The sequence below is a fragment of the Prionailurus viverrinus genome, chromosome B3 (assembly GCF_022837055.1).
Source record: "Prionailurus viverrinus isolate Anna chromosome B3, UM_Priviv_1.0, whole genome shotgun sequence".
NCBI classification, from domain to species: domain Eukaryota; kingdom Metazoa; phylum Chordata; class Mammalia; order Carnivora; family Felidae; genus Prionailurus; species Prionailurus viverrinus.
In genome coordinates, this window is record NC_062566.1 from 113,298,134 (window position 1) to 113,312,189 (window position 14,056).

General features: G+C 45.1%; 1 protein-coding gene across 13 annotated transcripts in view; it reads left to right on the top strand.

Annotated features, from left to right (window-relative positions):
- Window positions 1-14,056, top strand: part of RGS6 (regulator of G protein signaling 6) — a 629,079-nt gene that overhangs the window by 350,120 nt on the left and 264,903 nt on the right. The window lies entirely within an intron of this gene.

Sequence of the window (14,056 nt, forward strand, 5' to 3'; positions counted from 1 at the left end):
CCTACGCCTACACTTGGTAGCCTCAGACTGTTTGCATGGCAAGTGGCTTTCCCAAGGGTGACAATTTCCACAGAAAGGAAGTGGAAACTACAGGTCTCCTAAGCCTGGGACCAGAGTCACTTCTGCCATATTCTAATGGTCAAGCAGTTACAAAGCCCTCCCGGTTTTTAAGGACGAGAAACTAGACCCCACCTCTTACCGGATGGTAAAAACACAGTTGCCTGCCATCTTTAGTCGACCACACTTGCCCTCTACATTATCCAACCTTTTTCAATACTGTGCTGCTTTCTCCGAATTAGATGGTCTCATAAGTTTTTGGTACGTAGGGCAGGATTCAAGAAATATTCATTGAAATGAAAAGAGTTAGAAGAGAGAAAATGTCTGCCTCTGATCACTTTCTCCAATAGATGTCAGGGCTTTGTGGAGCAATTTGGGGGTAGTTCTTCTAATCTCATAGCATAGGGCTCAGAACAAGGCTGACAGTCATTTCTGGATTTCTTCCCAGGTATAGCAGGTTGGGGGAGACGAGGCACTGCTCTTTCTACCCAGGACTTAACCACATCCAGGCTGAGCCAGAGAGCAGTCCTCACTGTCTGTCTGCATGAAGACTCATTTACCCCCCAGGTCATAGTACTTTAGATCAGGGGCCAGCCAACTGTGGCCCACAGGCCAGATCCAGTGTGCTTCCTATTTTTATACAGCCCATGAGATGACTGGGTGCTGATGTGACAAAAGAGAAAAATGCAAACCATGGTGACACATATATTTTTTGTCATTCCAACTCCCCGGTGCAAATGACGTACTAAAAGTCAGAGAAGAAACTAATTACTTGGACTAGAAGAAGAAAGCAAGCCTTCTGTTGTTAGAATATTCCTAACATTTGAATCTCTTCTTTCAGCCCACGTAGATTAGTGATTCTTAATATAAGCAAAAAAAAAAAAAAAGTATTTTTTCTCTCCATAGCCAATTAATTTCTACCCTGAAGCATGGAATATGATTATTTCTGTCATTATCTTAGTTTCCAGAGCCACTGATGATTCAGTGACATACATATCCACACACTCGCATACACTCTTCACCATTTATCAGAAAGATCTGACTTCACTTTCAGGAGTGATAATTTCCCCCTAATTATTTTACAAGTGGTTATTAAAGTATTTATGTTTTATAAACTGAAATTTGCTGGCATTTAGGCTTGCCTTGTAGACTCTTATTCTTGTATCCGGGACATCAGAGAAGACACTCGTTCGAAATAGCCCACCCCAGTTCCTGGTGAGCTCACCTTTCTGGAACTCTTCTAATCCCCAGGGAGGCCCTCTCTTATTACTATAAGAACGACAGGCTGGTGCCTGAAAGTGAGTTTTTTCCAAAGATATGGTATTGGGAGTTTTCTGTGCTCCTCTTTCCCTCTTATGTGCTATTTTTTTTCTTTTAAATTCCATAGCAATTTTTAACAACCTCCCCGCCGGTTTGATAGGCAATGAACTTTCTGTCATGGGTGGTTTCCACCTGAGGGAAATGGAATAGCATACCCCACGATATTGTTCTTACTTCCTCCCACTCTCCATTACAAATCAAGGAGAATGAGGTTGCATCCGTGTGCTTGACACAGGCTCTGTAGCATATGATTTTTCAGTCACTTTCACCTGAAATAGGATTTCATTCACCAGTTCCTATAAGTTGCTTGTGACTTCTAATAGACTTTGCAACCGTTATTCATTTACCCTTGGCTCAGAAAGAGAAAGATTTGGAGTAAGGAAGAATGAATGGTCAGGAGAGGGGACATGGGTCTGCAGAGAAGCCATGCCAGAATCTCTCCCTACAGGCTACAACAGCCTTTGGTGTCCCATGCTTTATGCCAGGAAAGATGGCACCTTGCACGTTTCCCAGTTGACTCTTACAGCAATTCTGGAAAGGAAATAGACATTACTGAATACAGAGGGGGAAGGTGAGACTCAGAGAGGCTGAGTGGTTTGCCCAGTGATATACAGTTGGTAAGTGTACCTGGTCTTCCTGTCACAATACACGCTTCTTCAGCCTTCTCCGTTTTGGTAAGTGGCAAGGTCATCTTTCCAGATGCTCATGTTAAACACCTTGCTGGGACTCTCTTTCTCCTGTATTTCTCTTGCATCCTTCTTTTAGTCCAGTACTGAACCCCTGCAGACCCAGAATCTATCACCTCTGTCACTTCTGCCCTCTTCCAGGCCACCATGACCAATGCAATGTCCTTCTCCCTGGTCTCTCTGCTTCTGCCCGTGCCCCCCGAGAGTCAGTTCCCGGCACACAGGCAGATACATCAGACAGAACTCTTGAAGGGAAATCCCATTTCATTCCTAATAAAGCAAAAGTCAGTACAGGGACTGCAATCTGCCTCCTGACCCCCATTATCCCTCTGGCCTTATCTGCCATTATTGTCCACACTTGCTCACTCCACTTCAGTTACCCTGGTTTCCTTGCTGCCTCTTGAATCATCAGGGCCTTTGCACTTGTCATTCCCTCTGCCTGGAACACTCTTATCGCAGGGAACTGCGTGATTTAGTCCCTAACCTTCTTTGTGCCGTTGCTGAAATGATACTGTTTCAAAGACTATCCCATGTAAAAACCTTTCCCACTCCTTTCCCCACACCCAGAATTCCTGGGTCCTGGTACCTGCTTGAGTGTTCTTCATAGCACTATTCATAACCTGCCTACTGAGTATTTTCCTCATGCATTTGTTTATTGTCTGTCTCCTGCTGGAATGGAAGCTGCGTGAGGGTATTACTTCTGTCTGTGTCTTTCGGTGCTGGGTCCCTAGGCCCTCGCCCCGTGCCTGCAACATAGTAGATGCTCAACAAACTTTAATGAGTGAATGAAGGAATTATTCAGTCTTAGGACCTGAAATCCAAGCCTCTCTGCTCTTTCCAAAAGCCCACCATGCTGCTGGTTAATTTTTATATACTTACATTGATAGAAAACACCTCATTTCAGGAAATAGCTGAAGAATGCATGTACAGAAGAGGAAATCAACCCTGATTTCTGAAATCCATCTGGACTTGACTGATTTCTTGATACAGAGTTTTCTCTGGGTTCTAGAGGATGCGTTTTCCAGATTTGGGGTGCCCTTGGGCTACAGATGTCATCTCTTTGGTCCTCAGCTTTCCTGTCTATAAAATATGCAAGTTGAGTAGATAATCATTACTCTTCTTTCACATGAAAAATGATCTCCTTCGATCTGTAGAGTTAAATGGAACAGTCTGATGCCTCGTTTGTGACACGTGTTTCTTAATGTGTATCAAAGGCTCAAGCTCTCTGACAACCAGAACGACATTTTCTTTCTCTTGATTTTTTTTATTTCCTCGCATTCCTCGATGTCACACCCTGTACTCAGTTGCATTCTATATGCTTTGTTGACACAACTGAAGACCAAATTCACTGAGTGCGGAGCTCACCCTCAGTGTGAATTCTATTGCTTGAGAAACTAGCTCTAAGAGAATAGTCCCTGTTGCCAACATCAGAGGTCGCTACGGTTCTGTGCACCTATGTCTGCATCCACAGTCACCCTGATCAATAGATACTTCTGTTTGGTAAAGTTAACTTCACACAGAGATCAGCATTACAGGCTAGCAAGAAATATCAGAAATATACTGAAAAATCTTCATGCTGGGAGTCTTAGGGTTGGTGGGTTGGTGTGAGGTTATAAGTTCCAACACCACCTTAAATGAAGGCATGAGTGTTAAGGTATCACGGTGGCCTGATCAACATTGGTGGGCTATTGCTTATTAGAGGAAAGTGTGTATGGGAAATACCTTTCAGTGTCCCAAATCTGCAGCATCAAAGAGATTGAGGTATTTGAAATATTGAAAAATGTTTTAAATCTTGATGGACCTCTAATTACTGTGATTCTGTTACGATTTTTTTTTAATTTTTTTTAACGTTTATTTATTTTTGAGACAGAGAGAGACAGAGCATGAATGGGGGAGGGTCAGAGAGAGGGAGGCACAGAATCTGAAACAGGCTCCAGGCTCTGAGCGGTCAGCACAGAGCCCGACGCGAGGCTCGAACTCACGGACCGCGAGATCATGACCTGAGCCGAAGTCGGACGCTTAACCGACTGAGCCACCCAGGCGCCCCTCTGTTACGATTTTTAATGTGAAGAGAGTCAGGTGTGTTTCAATGTCACAGTCACCACATTTTAGTAAGAACTGGTTCATTTCCCTTTATGTGTGAGATGTGAAATGAATGCATGTTATTATAATATGATCCTATGTATGATATTACATGACAGGACAGAATATTTTCTCCCTCCAAAGGAGCACTTCCTTAATTTGATAGAGAAAACACACGTTGAGAAGGGTTCATGCTTCAGCACTGCCTCTCTGTTTCCCTGTTCACCAACCCCCCAACATTTTATCTCAACGAAGTGCTGCATACCTTTAATTTCATGCATCAGTACGGGCTTTGTCCCTGCTGTGTAAACTATTCTCTAAGGATATTAGAGGGTAAAAAGATGAAAGATACATGTCCTGCCCTCAGGAAGTTTACATTTTGGGGAAAGGAGAAAACAACAAGCCAGAATTTATAACGGTATATAACACCTGTGCCAAAAACGTTGCAAGGGAGGTGCTGTGAAAGGGGAACATTTGCGAGAGCTTTCTGGAGGAGGGGCTAGAAGAGGAGGCACAGAGGAATGCAGACAATTTAGATCTGGTCCCCTTAGGCCACAGGCTCCTCTTCGCCTTCAAAACGCACTTAAATGTGCAAGATGTCAGCTCACTTGCAACTTTTCCACACCCAGCCATCATCTGCAACGAGGTTCGTGCCCACAGTGTTGGTCCGTGGAAAAGGAGACTGGGTGACAGCCAGAACAAATGGAATCCTCTCGGGCAGGAAGAAAAAGAGGAAATGAAATGGCAAAATCGCAGGAACTGCCAATGGGAAAGGGTGGGAGAGGACAAGTGGCCAAGACGATGACGTGGTGTTCGTTGTCAACTGGGCAGTCTTTCAGATGTCACCAGAGGACACCGCCATAATTAGCATGCAACCAGACGCGCGCAGCGACTACACATTTTGGCTTGGTTGGCGGCGATCGTTGAGTCTTAAACAAAAGCAGTTTCAGCTGCAGAGCTGGTGCCAGGCTTTCAGAGAAAGAGAATAAATTAGGCTGCTATGACAAGCTGTTCCACTGCAGCAACAATAGTTTGGACTTCCAACACTGCCTATCAGCCAGGCCTGCAAATACATCTTCATTTGTTGCTGGGCTGCTGGGAAAGACGAGTCGTTCAAGAACTTTATGATTTTTACCTTCCGTTCAGGCACACCTGACCCAGCCCTCATCGGCCACAAGAAACTGTAAAGACACCTAACGTGAGGCAAGATCCTCGTGTTTCTGTTCTGTGTGCGGTTGTGTTTGTTTGCTTGTTTGTTCGAGAACTGTAAAAAAAAAAAAGACACAGGGCATCCTATCGAGGCGTGCATTTCAGTTCTACAAGGGTTTACAGAACACCTCCTATGTGCCAAGCATTATACCGGTTCTTGGATGGAAAAGTTGTGGCTGGGAAACCTGTGCCTTTCATTCAGGGTGACAACAGCACAAGAGAAGGAGCTTCAGCAATGTGTCCAGAAGGTCAGGAAAAGGAAATGTGGCGCGATGGAGACAGTGAGACACTAGTGTGTCCGTGCCCCTTGTTTCCATGGCAGGCGCCTGGTTCACACCTTGTCAACAGCCAAGGATCTGGTTGCAGAAATACGCCACTCCTTCCACGTAAGAGCACAGAGTTTTAACATGTGATGGATTTGTGTGGCGTCATTCCAACTTTGTACCAGTCTACCCTGGATCTCACTGGGTCAAGAGCCAGCAGCAGTGAGTTGAGTACTTGTCACATGGTATCATTCTGACCTTTTTTTTTTTGCCTCCTTCCACTTTTAAGGACTCGTGTAATTACACTGGGCTCACCTGGATAATCCAGGATAATCTCCCTATTTTAAGGACAGCTGACTAGCAATCTTAATTCTATCTGCAACCTTAATTCCCTTTTGCCATGTGACCTAACGTGTTCCTAGGTTCTAGGGATTAGGACATGGCCATATTTGGTGGGGGTGGAGCATTGTTTTGTCTACCACAAACTCATCTACCTTCCAAACCAACAACTGTGATCAGTTGGGTAACAGCTAGGGATACGCACTCTGGGCTCAGGAGAGAGGAGGGTTGCCTGGCCTTTGCCAAGTGTGGTCTCATCTCACCGTACCTGACACATCTGAGGTTACTCATACAAGGGCAAAGGGGCCAACAGCATATTATAAGGAAGCAGCACTTGCCTGGTCATCAGAAGACATGGATTTTAGTTTCTCTTCTGACAACAAGCTGCGTAGTTACTGTAGGCAAATCATTGGACTTCTCCAGGCTCCCATTTTGTCCTCTATAAAATAAAGGTAGTGGATCAGACGTTCTCAAGTCCCCTTTCCATTTCTAGCTCTCCACGGCTCTTCACTAGGAAAATGAGAATGGCCAGAAGTTTCCTGTTGGAAATGCACTGCCATCATTAGAGCATCAAAATGCTAGAATAGTATACAAAAGTCTATCTCTATAGAACTCAGTGTCTGTACCCCTCCAGGATCCATCCCGTCATCCTGCCCCGATGACTGTAACGCATGGTAGCCACCCACAGTCTTTCTTTTCCCCTAAATTGGAAATTATGCCAAAAGAGCAATGCCAGTGAATCAGGTGGATTGGAGATAAAATCATGGCTCTATGGTTGAGACACGGCATTAAGAAAATCGACTTAGAGATGTGTGAGGTCACATATAATTGAAAGTGAGCATTTCAGAGTGACTTGAGAAGGTTGAGTCAGCCTTTCAAAGCTTGTATTACGGGTAAGAAACCTGAACCTAAAGAAATAATATGTATGTGGGTCATTAGATAGCCTCCTCCCTCAGACAACCTCCTCCCTCACTACCTTTTTCCCTTTAATCAAAGAACCATACATATGCAAGTAACTGGATCACCTCTTCTTCTCTCCCTTTTCCCCTTTAATCACAACGGAGAGGCAAGTTTCCAACCTAGCATTAAATTAGGTCAACAGCTAACACAGCGTGAGGATAGACGGCAGGAACAGCAAGTGGTATATACACAGGAAATAAACGACACTGTGCAGCCAGCATCGATAAGCTGTTGAATAGTGCAAGGGCCCTATTAAGATTTAAAGTAATAAAAGGTGTGAGGAAATATGGTCACCAGCAACTGATAAACATTCCTGCCTTATGGGTGTTCGTTTCACTTCCTGGCTTCTACTGCCTCCAGTATAATCTCTCCTGGTAACCTTTATCCCCCAGAGCCGGCATAAAGAACACCTAGGAAATGTCACCTTTGTAGTTGCTCAGAGAACAGCTTTGGGTGGCTGCAGGCAGACCTGAAAACATTAAGAGCGGCAGGTGCATGGAGTTGCATCCATTTGTGAAAGCTATCGTTGATTCAGCTTAAAGAGAACCTTGAACGGATTTTAGAAAAGGGTTGTCGGAAAGATGTATTGACCCCGGTACATGCAGATAGATGTGGAATTTCATCAGGAGTGTATATGGAAATGTGCCTGGCTGCAGAAGCACAGGTATTCTCTGCTCAACTATGCAGACGATTTGGAAACATTTACTGCTGCTGAACAGTGATGTTTCCTCACCATGGAACAGTGCTAAGATCGGACTCGGACTATCCACACAGTTGGTGGTAATGTCCAGATTGCTCCTGGAGACCTGGGGCGGGTGGTCATTGCTTCCCATGCCACCGCCAGTTAGGCGTGTACCAGAGTCACTTCCCTCAGGCAAACCCTCAGTGGCCAAGACAATGGAGCAGGGGCGGTTCTAGCACCAGTCCACAGTGGGTCCAGAAACATCTTTCCCCACAGACCTACAAAGGAGGATCATGCTCTTCTTGAGTCTATTAGTCTGACTCATCTCACCACCCAGTGGGGTAATTGGAAGTCAGGGGCATGTCCGTGAACCCTCAAACCGAGGCTGCATCCGAGGCTTGGGGGTTCTGCTCCCTGCATTGGTGACCATATGATTAAGGGCAGCTCAGCCCCCACCACCGGCACTGCTCCAGACTTTCCACTGCCTCCAGGACTGAACCTAAGGCTACAGGCATCTGGTCTCTTCAGGCCCAAGGCTTCCATGGAAGGCAAAATAATGGTCTCAAAGACGTCCATGTCTGAACGCCCAGAACCTGAGTATATATTTCCTCACTTGGCAAAAAGGGCTTTGCATATGTAAGTAAGTTAAGATCTTCAGTTAGGAAGGTTGCCCCAGATTATCTGCATGGGCACCATGTCATCAGTAAGGGGATAACAGAGGGTCCGAGGCCAGAGTGGTGCTACCACTGGCTCTAAAGAAGGGAAGGCGGGGGGGGGCGGGGGGGGGGCTGCAAGCCAAAGAATGCAGAAAGCCTTTCAAAGCTGAGAAAAAGAAGGAAGTGAATTTTTGTCTGGAACCTCCCGAATGGACACAGCCCTGCCACCCATTTTAGACTTCTGACCTCCAAAACTGCAGGAGAATGAATTTATGTAACTTGCAGCCATTAAGTGTGTGATGATTTGTTATGGCAGCCACAGAAAACTGGGGTTTACCTTGTTCCCCACCTCAGAATGCATCCCTTTATGGGCTAATTAACAAGAGCACATTCATTTCCTTCAACAGAAAAGTTACCCTCACCCGCCACCCTGGTTCCAGCAAATGTCACAAAGCACTGTAGCGTCAACCTCGGGCAGGTCAACTTGTCTGCTCTAGTATTTTGCTTTCATATTGCAATGAACAAAATGTTTGTTTCTCTTGTGTGATGGTAAATTTGCAGGGTCGGATTCCTACTTCTGTCTGATTTTCTAAGCATGTCTTTAATAAGCATACATTAATTTTGTGATTAAATGACATAATAATTAAAAATTTTAAAGGAACATTTAAAAAGCGGGGCGGGGGGGGGCGGGGGGGGGCGGGGCACCTAAGTGGCTCAGTCAGTTAAGCTTCCGACTTCAGCTCAGGTCATGATCTCGCAGTTCATGAGTTCGAGCCCCGCGTGAGGCTCTGTGCTGACAGCTCAGAGCCTGGATCCTGCTTCGGGTTCTGTGTCTCCTTCTTTCTCTGCCCTCCCCTGCTCATGATCTGTCTCTCTCTGACTCTCAAAAATAAATAAATGTTAAAAAAATGTTAAAGGAAAAGAGAAATCTGTCATTTCTGTAGTGCCTTAATCTGTGTTACCTAATCACAAGTGAGAATGTGAATGTTGTTTGCCCAAATAGAAGGTAGAAGATGGAAAAGCAGTCCTGTAAGTGAAAGCAATTAACTACCTCATATACCAGGAACAATGCCAAGGGTGAGTCTAGCCTGTAGGTTTCCAGATTATTATGAGTTTAATAAGGGCACAGTGGTAGGCAGAAGTCTAAGAGGGCCCCCAAGGGTGTACCTGCCCTTGTAATCTCTGGGCCTATGAATATGATGGATGTTACTGCTATGATTAAGTATGTGATATGGCACAGACTTTATGGCAAGGAGATAATTTCGGTGGGCCTGACCTAATCACATGGAGCCTTTAAAAGCAGAGAGTTTTCTCTGACTAATAGTGAAAGAGGAAATCAACCTTGAAACAGGAGGAGGAATTTTTGTACCATTGATGGATATATAAGATGTATTAGTGAAGTGCTGCTTCACTTCTTCCCTCTGAATTCCACACGTGAAGGTCTCTCGTGGCCCGTTCTAGTCAGAAGTATATGGAGCAGGGAATTCTGGGAAATGTAGTTGAGCTTACCCAAGCTGGCACGTTACAAAGCCACCAGAGTCTCTAAAGAGAAATTACGTCTTGGGTCAGGGGAGATGGGAACCATTAGCAGACTTAGATGAACAGTTAATGGCCCAGGAACAGATCTATAAAGGATCAAAGGATCTTTGTTGATGAAAAAGTGGACCCGTGAACAGTGGTGCAGATTCAGGTGCCACGGTGACAGGGTGTTGGATCAGAGTTAAAAACATGAGAAGGAGCAATGAGGGGCAAAGATGAAAGTGTGTGTGTGTGTGTGTGTGTGTGTGCGTGCGTGCGTGCGTGTGTGTGTGTGTGTGTGTGTGTAGAGAGAGAGAGAGAGGTTATAAGGAATTGGCTCATGCAGTTAAGGAGTCTGACAAGTCTTGAGATCTGCAGTATGAGTCAGCAAGCAGGAGACTCAGGAGAGCCAATGACTGGCAGGATCAGGACCCAGGAAGAGCCAATGTTTCAGTTCAAGTCTGAAGGCAGGGGAAAACAACAACAACAACAACAACAACAACAACAACAACAACGTCCTATCTCAAAGGCAGTCAGGCAGGAGGAATTACTTCTTATTTAAGAGACCATCAGTCTTTTTGTTCTAGTTAAGCCTTCAAGTGGTTAGACAAGACCCACCCGCATTAGAGAGGGCAACTTGCTCTACTCGGATCTGTCAGTTTAATCTTATCCAAAAATACCCTCACAGAAATACCCAGAATAATGTTTGAATAAACATCTGGGTACTCCATGGCCCAGTCAACTTGAGCCATAAAATTAACCATCACATCACGGTACAAAGAATGTGCACGTTGGAGACAAGTATCCCCTTTGCCGTACCGGCCAGCCTTTTATAACCTCCGGCTTCCCACATGTGAAATGGGGATGATGCATTTATCTCCCAGGACAATTGTGAAAGCCAACGGCTAATGTAGTTACTCAGCAGTCACAGTGCCAACTCTATGCCAGGCACCATCACCCACACCGCAGACACAGTAATGAAGAGAGAGACCATATCCTTGTACTCCTAGAGCTCACAGTTTCGTGATAAGAGATAGATAAAAGCAAATAAATAATAATTTATTTAATCACTCAGTGCCCAGTATCAGATTATACATTCACTTGCATCCTGGGACATCGTTCTTAATTTCCTTTTACAAATGCTGAAACAGAAGTCACTTGCCGAAGACCTCTCTATGACCAAGTATCAGAGGTGAGACCCAGCCCAGGTCTTCTGACTCCATGTTCGGTACTCTTTGCATAGTCAAATCCCTCTTCTGACAGAAATCATAAGCGTGCAGTTCCCACATACTTATGACACTGAAGTAGATCACAGTATCTCATGTAGACAGATGGTTATGGCTTTATATACTAAGAAAATCGATTTAGGCAGATGTTTAGTTGATAACAAGAAGTATCAACATGACCCCAATGGATTTGCTGAAAGTTATTGGTTGCTATTAATACAGAGATAGTTTATTGGTGTATTAATGCAGAAAGTAAGTCATATATAGCCAGCTAAACCTGAGAAGTAAAACAGGATTCTTAGGACAAGAGAAACCACCAGGAACTAATCACATTTATTTCATGAATTCTAATAATACTGAGTTTCTATCACTGGAGTAATAAATACAATAATGAAAATAAGAAGAATGGTAGGGTCAAGTGACTGGGGGAGGAGGCCTCTTTGTACAGGTTGGTCAGGCAGAGCTGTGAGAAGGCAGATATGCAAAAATCTGGAGGAAGCACTGTGGGAGAGAGAATGCAAGAGCAAAGGCCCTGAGGCAAGAGAAGGGGCTTGGAGTGCTTGAGGAACAAGATGAAGAGTGCCTGGAGGTTGATGAGCAAGTGAGACATGGTAATCCATGCATCTGGAAAGGTAGAGAAGATCCAGATCCTGCCTTGTAGCCCATACTGAAGGATTAGAATCTTCTACAAGTGCAGGGGAAGCCCCTGGAAGATTTTAAGCAAGATTGAAATGATCTCGTGTGTGTGTGTGTGTGTGTGTGTGTGTGTGTGTGTGTGTGTGTGTGTGTGTTTAATCACTGTGGCTGCTATAAAGTTATCATCACTTACAGGGCACTTCTAGACCTTGAACTCTTTTCAAAGGTTATTGTGGGCTAGTTCATTCATGCAGTCCAGACTTGAAACTGACAACTGAAAATGTGGAACTTCTGGAACATCAGTAAAAGTAAAGAACTACCATGATCCTGGCTCTGGTGTAGACCTCGGGTTTGCGGCATCCATGAGAGAAGTCTATGGTGGCCGTACAGGCCCCCGGTCACTTCTCTCCATCAAACATACTTGACCTTCATATGACCTTTCCACTGGTTGGTGATAGGATACCAGTAGATTAGCACTGATGAGTTTTTAGGTCACTGTGACAAATAGTCAATGTGTTACCCTTTTCAGGTAACAGTGTTCCTTAAACCATTTGAAATGCCCAAGTTTTCAAAAAGCCCTTAATATGTGGCTTTAACAGAGTTGGGATTTCTAAGTCTGTAGCATGTTTCTAAGAGAGGAGCTGATAGGACGGTAAACATAGGCCACGATGGCCCTCTGCTCTGCAGGTGTCCCTGCTTCCCTTGGTTTAAGACATGAGCCAAAATTTCCCTTTAGCTGGTCAGGTAACAGAAATATCATGTATGTATAATTTTATAAGTCAAAAACTGTTCTTTAAAAAGGATGGGGCACCTGGGTGGCTCAGTCGGTTAAGGGTCTGGCTTCAGCTCAGGCCGTGATCTCACGGTTCATGAGTTCGAGCCTCATGTCAGGCTCTGTGCTGACAGCTCAGAGCCTGGAGCCTCCTTCGGATTCTGTGTCTCCCTCTCTCTCTGCCCCTCCCCTGCCCACACACACACATTCTCTCTCTCTCTCTCTCTCTCTCTCTCTCTCTCAAAAATAAACATTAAAAAAACAAAATGAAATGAAAAAGTACTACAAGACTCCATTCTTGTAAGACTCTTTTATTATTTCATGGCTTCTTAAGTAATGCCATAATACTGAGAATCATTCCATAATACTAAGGAATAAAAGGAATCCACTGCTAAAAATAGACTTCACATTTGCCCAGGTGCAGCCGCCCATCTTACAGTAGGTTGGCTGGGGGCAGGGGTGCCTCCCCACTAGGGGTAATGAGCAGAGGAGAAGGTCATAGTGGTCTGGTTGGGATGGAAGAGGAACAATCCCAGTGATCTTCCAGAGTTTGCCAAGTCAAAGCGCAAAGCTGAAATTGCAGGCTGGAGGGAAGTCAGCCTCATGATCCGGGGAGACTGGCTTGCGCATTGAGCTGAAGGCACAAGTCTAACGTGTAATGATGGATGGCAGTCGGGGTGCTGGCCAAGGAGATTTAGAGAATGAAGTGAGGCTCGGGAGAAAGAGGGCCAGGCACTTTAGAAGGCTGGCGGTTTGAAGAAGTGTCGGCAAGAGTGCTTGGCAAAAAGTCGGCTCCTTGAAGGCACTGCGTCCGTGTCCTTTTGTCATAGATTTCTCACATAGTTTTCTGATGGCAGTCTTTAAACTCTCCCTACCAGGGAATTGGTGTTAACCCTTCATCACCAGCCCTGGGAATCATTTTTAGTCAAGTGTGGATCTCCATTTCTGTCTCTCCTTCACTGTCTGGGATTGCTTTCCACCGGCTTGATCTGGAAAGTGATGACTAAGGGGCGCCTGGGTGGCTCAGTCGGTTAAGTGGAAAGTGATGACTGATTCCAGATCTCCTAACCTGTATGCTGTCCCTCCGTGTTTTCTTTGGCTCCCGTGTTCTCCCCATGGGCTTACTTAGCATTTTCTCTTTTGTTGCTGTGGTGTTGAAAACCTGTTGTCAGGATGCCAACAGTCCTCATGTGGGACTCCAACCCACGAACGGTGAGATTATGACCTGGATGAGCCCTGTATTGCTTAGGACCCAGTCTATAGATGAATTACCCACTTCACGAAGCATGAATGCCACGCTGCTTCCTGGGTTGCACAGCTAAGCAGTATTCTCCACCCTCACCCCCACCCCTGCCAGCAAAAACTCCTAGGGACATTATGGTTTAATTGCTCAATGCCCAATATCATAGAAGTTATACACTCACTTCATCTTGGGACGTAGTTGTCACTTCCCTTTTACAAATGCTGAAGCAAAGGTCACTTGCCCGAGACCTCTCTGCTACCAGGGGTCAAAGGTGAGACTCAGTCCGATACCCCGCGTTCTTTACGCGATCAGAGCGCCCTTTCCAACAGAAAACGTAAGCCTGCAGTTCTCACACACTTACAAAACTGAAGTAGAGACATTATCTCATGTGGACAGATGGTTATGAC